We start from the raw sequence: 7,487 nt of genomic DNA, 5'->3' as shown, positions 1-7,487 counted from the left end.
AAGATTGCCTAGTCAGCCATCAGTGGAAAGAGAGGCTCATTGGTTGTGCAAACTTTATCTGCCTCAGTACAGGGGAACACCAGGGCCAAGAAGTGGGAGAGTGTGGTGGGGGAGTGGGTGGGGGACTTTTGGGATAGCATTGGAAATGTAAATGAAATAAATACCTAATAAAAAACAATAAAAATAATTAAAATGTAATAAAAATAACTAGAACAATCATGTCCAGAGCAGAATCTGATGGCCAAGGAGAGAGCTGCTTCACTGATACCTTGGGTTGAGCAAGGTCTCAAAACAATGGGCATCCAACCTGCCTCCGACATTACATGAGTCAATTTACCTTCAGCCGAAGTTCCACCTTTTGTAAGTGGGTTACTCATCTCTAGCATAGAAGGACATAGTGAGCATAAAGTAAATTCTGCCTCATTCCAAACATGCAACATGTCAGTCCCACTGTAAGTTAGCTGACTCTCAAATTGAATTAAAAAAAATTAGGCACTAGTCAGGGGGCTTTTTATGTGGTTCACTGAGGAGGACATCTTGAAATAGTGTTTTAAAATCTGCTCATTGTCATATTTTTCTCAAAGACCATTGTTCATAATTGCTGATGGTTCCAACTTGGTAGTCCCCAGAGCAACAGCCCTGCAAGCGTGGAAAGAAATAATACTAAGCAAGATTGGCCATCTGACCTTAGTAATTAATTCCCAGCATCTGCCAGCAGCCTAGCAACCACCAAGTGCCTGTCCTCACGTGTATTTATCCTTTATTCCAGTGTGACCTAGTCACTAAAACCTGTGTTTCATCCTGCTTGAGGGAAAGGAGGATTTGATGCCTCAGTGTGCTGATGTTGCCACTTCTCAGCCCGCTTTCCACGAGAAAAGCATATCCTGTCATGGAGATGACCATTCATCACCAATCTTCCCCAGAATGAGTCCTGTCATGTGTCCTCTTCATGAATCCATTATGCATTCTGATTCCAAAAGTCAGCTCCGAGTGGTCCTGGGAGGATGGATCAGTAAGTACCTCAGATAACAATACCTCCATGGCTAACTTCTACCTGTGATTCTCTCACAAAGCCAAAAAAGATGGATATTCTCAGTGACCTTGATCAGCTCAGGCAAGCTGAGGTCCAGAGAAGAGAGTTCTGCCTAGGGACACTTACTGATCTGCAACCAGCAGTAGGATCATCAAATATCTTTATACTCCCCCTCCTCCTCTTCCTCTTACTTCTCCTCCTCTGGTCTTTTATCTTTTTTAAAATTTGTATTGTTTTTAGAATTCTATACATGAGTACTGTGTTTAAAGATTTTTCTTTCTTCTCTTCTCCAGTTCCTCAGTTCCTCATATGTCCTCCAATTACCTCTCAAATTTATGATCTATTTTCCTTAGGTTAGTATTGTTACATACATACACAATTACAAGTATGTGTAACCTACTAAGTCCATTTAGTATGGCTCGTGTGTACATGTGTTTAGGGCCGACCACTTGGAACTGAATAATGTATCGGGGAGCTCTTCCCAGGGTGTGAGCTGGATTCTTCCTCTCTCATCTGCCCTTGGTTGCCCTTAGCTCTTCATCTAGGTGAGCGACTTCGTGAAATTTCTTCCATCTACATTGGAATTTCAATAGTGTCATTGCACTTGGATTTTTTAAGCAAGCATATTGTTGAGGTTTCATGGGTGCAACCTCCTTACCATATTTAGATGACACCATCTAACTGCAGATGTTCTGGTCTTTTGGTTCTTATGATAGTTACGTTTTCTTCTCTGTAATTTTTCCATGGACCTTAGTTGTAAGGATTGCATTATTGACTTATTAATTGGGGATGGGCATCACTTACTCCCTGCAATTTGACCAGTTATGAATCTCTGTGATAATCCCCGTCTGTTGCAAAAAAAAAGAAGCTTTTTGATGACTGATAAAGTTAAACATATCTGTGGATATAAGGATTAGTATTTTGAATACAGTTAGAAATAATATCAGTTCAAGAAAATGACAGTAGCAAGTTCTCCTCTAGGGTTCATGACCTCACTGGGTACAAAGAGCTGGGAAGATTTACAGTACTGAATAGGAATTCTTGTCGTAAATCCAATTAGGTAGCTTTGGGTTGCTTTCAAGATAAAAGTGCCTCTACTGCCCCATAGTGAATATCTTTCTGGGTGGATAATCTTGTGGTTCATAGGCTTTGAATTTGGGGAGGACTGTTGATTGCTCTTCTCCCTTGCCAGCCTGCATGACACCGTCTGATACTGTGAGAGCAAGTCCTCAGAAATGAGGCTTCCAAATCAATTCCAGCTCTATTCCTCTAAGTCCTCTGCCTGAAGTGTATGGTGTTTAGAGCAAGAGGGTCTTATCTTCAGGTTCTGGGAGGCAACCAAGGTTAATGATAATAGCCTGCATGATTTAAGGAGTCTCTTGGTCTTTCCTGAGTAACACCTTAAAGGGAAGGTTTCTCATGCCTGGCACCAGGAGTTTTATTAGATCGTCTGTGGCTCTTGGCTCGAGCATTTTCACCTTTTGTGGCATAATTCCTTTTAAACTACACACACACACACACACACACACACACACACACACTATATATATATATATATATATAGTATATATATATATATATATATATATATATATATATATATTAAGTAAGCTTAAAAATAATGTCTCCCTATGGCATTTTCAAAGATCATCATTGCTGTTTATCTTTCTTCCCTCTCCTATATTGCTGCTCTCCTTTCCAGCTACCACTCCTGCTTGCTTTCACAGTTCCCCACTTGTAGCACCTACAGCCTGCTATTACCCTTTCTAGAGCTTGTCCTCCACCCATGATTCCTTTTTACTTTCCTGGGTTCTGTGCCAGTGTATATAACTTCAGGTTATATGTGCAGGTTATATACTATCATCTAAAAGAAATGAGAGCTAGGATCCACAAATGAATATTCAACATTTGTCTGGCTCTGAGTTAACTCCCACGGTGTAACAACTCTTTGACTCTAATTCATGGTCTTCTGTGACTGTGCTGCCTCTTTGGTTGGTAACATTTGAGTCTTGCACGCATTTGAACATGGAAGATCCACACATACACAAGTGTCAGAAAAGACTGGATCATAAACTTCTCAAGGTCAGGCAACATGTCTCAGTCATCTCTACATAGGTGTTAAAGCAACACAAAATGGATAGAGACAGTAAATAACTGTTGCGGTGAAATCCAAGAGTGAGAAGAAGTATGGGTAATCTTTGGAGTTTAGATTCTGAGTCAGATACAGTGGCATTAAATCTGTACCTCATTCTATTGACTTAGACCACATTTCAAGATCAGCTTGTAGGAGGGAGTAGGAAAGATGATGCACTCCTTGAAGGGATATGCTAGCTGACTGTTAAGCAACATGCATCATAATTGTTTGATGCTGGGACTCTTGGCTTGTTCAAAGATCCCAGACAGCAGAGGAATGGAGTGTATCCTGAGAGTCAGCCAATGTAGGAGAAGAGGAGGACATGGCTTGTTGAAAGAAACATAGAGAAACTGATGTCCACTGTTAGCAGCCCATCAGCCTCACCTTGCCACAGTAGTTGCTCACTCTTCTTTCTTTCCCTTTCTCCCAAGTCAGGTGCTATGCCTGGGAAAGAAGTTCAAGCCCACATGCTTCTACTCTCCCTGCCGAGTTTCCCTTAAGAAGTTCATCACCTAGAGATACGAGCTCTGGGGGTACTGGTTAGTTCATATTGTTGTTCCACCTATAGGGATGCAGACCCCCTCAGATCCTTGGGTGCTTTCTCAAGCTTCTCCATTGGGGGCCCTGTGTTCCATCTTATAGATGACTGTGAGCATCCACTTCCATATTTGTCAGGCACTGGCATAGCCTCATATGAGACAGCTATAACAGGGTCCCTTCAGCAAAATCTTTCTGGCATATGCAATACTCTAGCTGCATATGTAGCAGAAGATGGCCTAGTCGGCCATCACTGGGAAGAGAGGCCCCTTGGTATTGCAATCTTTATATGCCCCAGTACAGGGGAATTCCAGGGCCAAAAAGCAGGAGTGGGTGGGTAGGGGAGCAGGGTGGGGGGAGGATATAGGGAACTTTCGGGATAGCATTTGAAATGTATATAAAGAAAATATCTAATAAAAAAAAAAGAAGTTCAGCACCAGTTAGCTTGCAGAGGTCATAGGTGTCAGGGTAGGGCTATAGAGACTCCTGGAAATAGAGGTGTGGAAATGGTCATGATTTGGATCATATTGACTAATACTGGAAGGATGTGAAGTATACTTGGTGAGTACATCACTTTGTGTTCATTAACAATTTAAAGCTGATAAACTCTAGATCGTTAATGTAATAAGTGAGATTCATTATATATATAACAAACGGATACTGTTGCATATTTGATGCATATTGAATCTGGCTTGCCCTCATTTTCTATAAAGACCCCAAATTAGTGATTGTCTCTGAGCTATTCATTAAACTTCAAAAGTCAATGAATAATAAATAGGAAACCCAATTGTTCATTAACTTTTGAAATGAAAAAATATATATCTTCCTCTCTGGTATGTCTTGGATTATTTTAGCCTTGAAGCAAGTTATTGGGTCTGTGACCATCCCCCTAGGGTTATTTTTGTCCCAGGAACCCCAGTTTCTTAGAAGGGATGTAAACCTGTCTCTGCTCTTTCTAGAAGATTTGTTTTGGACCAGGTGGTTAGTTATTAGGTTTTCATCTGAATGCATTTTGCTTTGATGAGAGTCAGGGGTTTGTCCTTTAGCACCGCTGAGGGTTGTGGAGTGTTTCAGTGGAGGCAAGTCATGCTTATAGTGGCCACTTACTGATTTAGGTTCTCCAAAGGTAGGAAACCCCAAGTTAATATGGAGCAGGGATAGCCAACAGAAACTCAATCTGGATCTCCTCGGTGGACCTGTGAGTCCTTTTAATATTTAATTCTATATTAAATGCTGAAATAACTCTGACACATTCCCTTTAAGTAACTACTCTCTCCATCTATGCATCTACTGGTTGAGCCATCCATCCATATACTCATTCATTAGTAATAATGTCCTCTTTGAATAATTTTTGGAACAACATTTATAAGCAGACAGAATTCTCAGAGCTATATATAAGGCAAAGACTCTATCCCAAGGAACTCATTTACATTCCACTGGGAACAAGTAACCGAGGCAATAAGCCAAACAACTTTACATAACGATAGGTACAGTGAAGAGCGTGAACGGGGCACTCAGGGTTGCAGGGGCAGACTGCTCACATGTTGCAGGGTGCTCTGTGGAGAACCTAGAAACCCAGCCTTGAGAAAAATGTTCAAACCCACATTTCCCTTCTCTAGCCAAGTTTAAGGGAGGTGGAAAAGGAGGGCAGATAATGAAAGTGGGGAGAGCAGTTAAGGTTGCTGGAGGAGGCAAGAAAGAAGAAGAAAGGACTCACTGGGGCGGGGGATCTCTTGTGGTTAAGCATTTAGTACACCATCCCTTGTAACTTTTTCAAATAGCAAACTGGATCTCAGAGAAGTTGATTCTTCAAGATTGAACATGTAGGAAGCAACACTGGGGTTTCCAGAAGCAGGTGGGATGTGGAGATAGGAAGGGCAAGAGATAAAGGGAAAGGCCCAAGAAGGAAGTGGGCCAGCAAATGAATACATCTCAGGATGAAGAGAGCAATGAGATACTTGCCTCTTCCCAGCTATCAAATAAGTTCTGACAGCTTTAAGGAATGATTCTCCCTATAACGCAAGGGAGTCTGAACCTGCATCATTCCAGATGAGGAGACAGTTGGGTGAATAATTTGAGCTTAGAATTGTTGAACTTTGAGCTTCTGGCCATACCTCTTGCCCCTGAGACCTTAAATAATAATAATGTTTTAAAAACACGAGTGTTATATTAATTAAGACTGTGATTTTGTGATAATTTGCTACTCAGCATCAGAAATGCTTTCATCACTCTATTGAAGCCCTTCCTTTGTGGAACAGGTTATGCCCACTTCCCAGCATAGCTTAAAAAGATGAGAGCTACAATTCCCCTGCAGAGAGAAGATGCTGTTTCCTACACACGGTGGGGGTAGTTTCCATCTTTAGAATAGATGAATTCCTCAAAATATGACATGACCCAGTACTCCAATACAATTACGACCAGTCAGTTGGAGAGAGATTTAAGAACACAGATGCCTTTAGAACAGAAGATATGCTTGAGGCAAGACACAACTTTCCCTGATTCTCGGGTCCCTCATGTATTTGAAACAGAAAGAGTGACAACAGAATATTGTTTCCTATGTCCATTGTACAAATTAGCCCAAAGTGGGTTACCATGACATACACTAGGTTTTTTGCATTCTTACCAGTTAGTAGCTGCCTGAGAGCCTCTCTGGGCTCACACTAAGGTGTGGGTGCAGTTAGGCACCCACGGGCTGGCATCAAGATGTGGGTTGGGATACTCTAGACCAGTAGTTCTCAACCTGTGGGTCACAACTCCCACAGGGTCAAGTATCATTTATCGTGCATATCAGCTATTTGTAATACAGTGTATAACAGTAGCAGAATTACAGTTATGAAGTAGCGATTAAATAATTTTATGGTTGGGGGTCACCACAACATAAAGAACTGTATTAAAGGAATGCTGCAGTAGGAAGGCTGAGAACCATTGCTCTAGAGTCTAAAGTAAATCTTACTTCCATCTTTAAGAGCTTTTTGTCAGCTTTGGAAAACTGAAAAAAAAATGTCTATGATCTCTTCTAGCACCATCATATCAAATATCAATGGCCAAAGTCCTTACATGTTCTCCCTCAGAACTTGAACCATGGTTACCTCTGTCCATTTCTCTTTTTTGACCTTTAAGAATTCCTGCTGCCATTGGCCCCCCAGCAGTGATGTTTGTTCAACATCACTCTGCCTACATCTTACTTCCCTTGGCAGATGTGACTATTCCTATGTTTAAGGATTAAAATAGAGCCACCTTTGTGGGGCAGTCACATGCCTTTCAGGGTCCAATAATATATTAAAAATGAAAATGGCTTGCCTTGTGTTCGGCACACATCACAGGCTGAAGAAATTGTAGCAGTCATTACACCTCTTTGCTTTAAACTATGGTTCTCATAGTGAACCTGGGAAGTGGGCTAGGTTAGTGTAACCACTCATTTTCCTAGAGAATAGATTGAAGCCCATGGAAGTGCAGAATCTTGCTCAAGGTCACCAGTGAATGGAGAAACTACTTTTGGACCTGCCAATAAAACTTGCCTTCAGGTTGTGGGATAGGATGAAAGGAAAGCTCTGCATGACAAAACAGTTCCTGGCTTTTAAGAAGAGACTGCAAAGGCCCCAGCCATGCCTCTCTACTGGGCCATGCCAGAACTCTAATGGAAAGCATTAGTCAAATTGGAAACAGGCTGTTCTCATTAACCACTGAGAAAACCCTATTTCACGCCCAGATGGAAAATATCCCATTATTCTCACCGGGTTGTGTTCCTCCTGGCTGCAGTCTCTGGGATGGATAATTATTCCC

Source organism: Mus caroli, chromosome 15 (assembly GCF_900094665.2).
Source record: "Mus caroli chromosome 15, CAROLI_EIJ_v1.1, whole genome shotgun sequence".
NCBI lineage: Eukaryota > Metazoa > Chordata > Mammalia > Rodentia > Muridae > Mus > Mus caroli.
The sequence above is the reverse complement of the archived record's forward strand: the minus strand, read 5'-3'. Positions refer to the sequence as shown.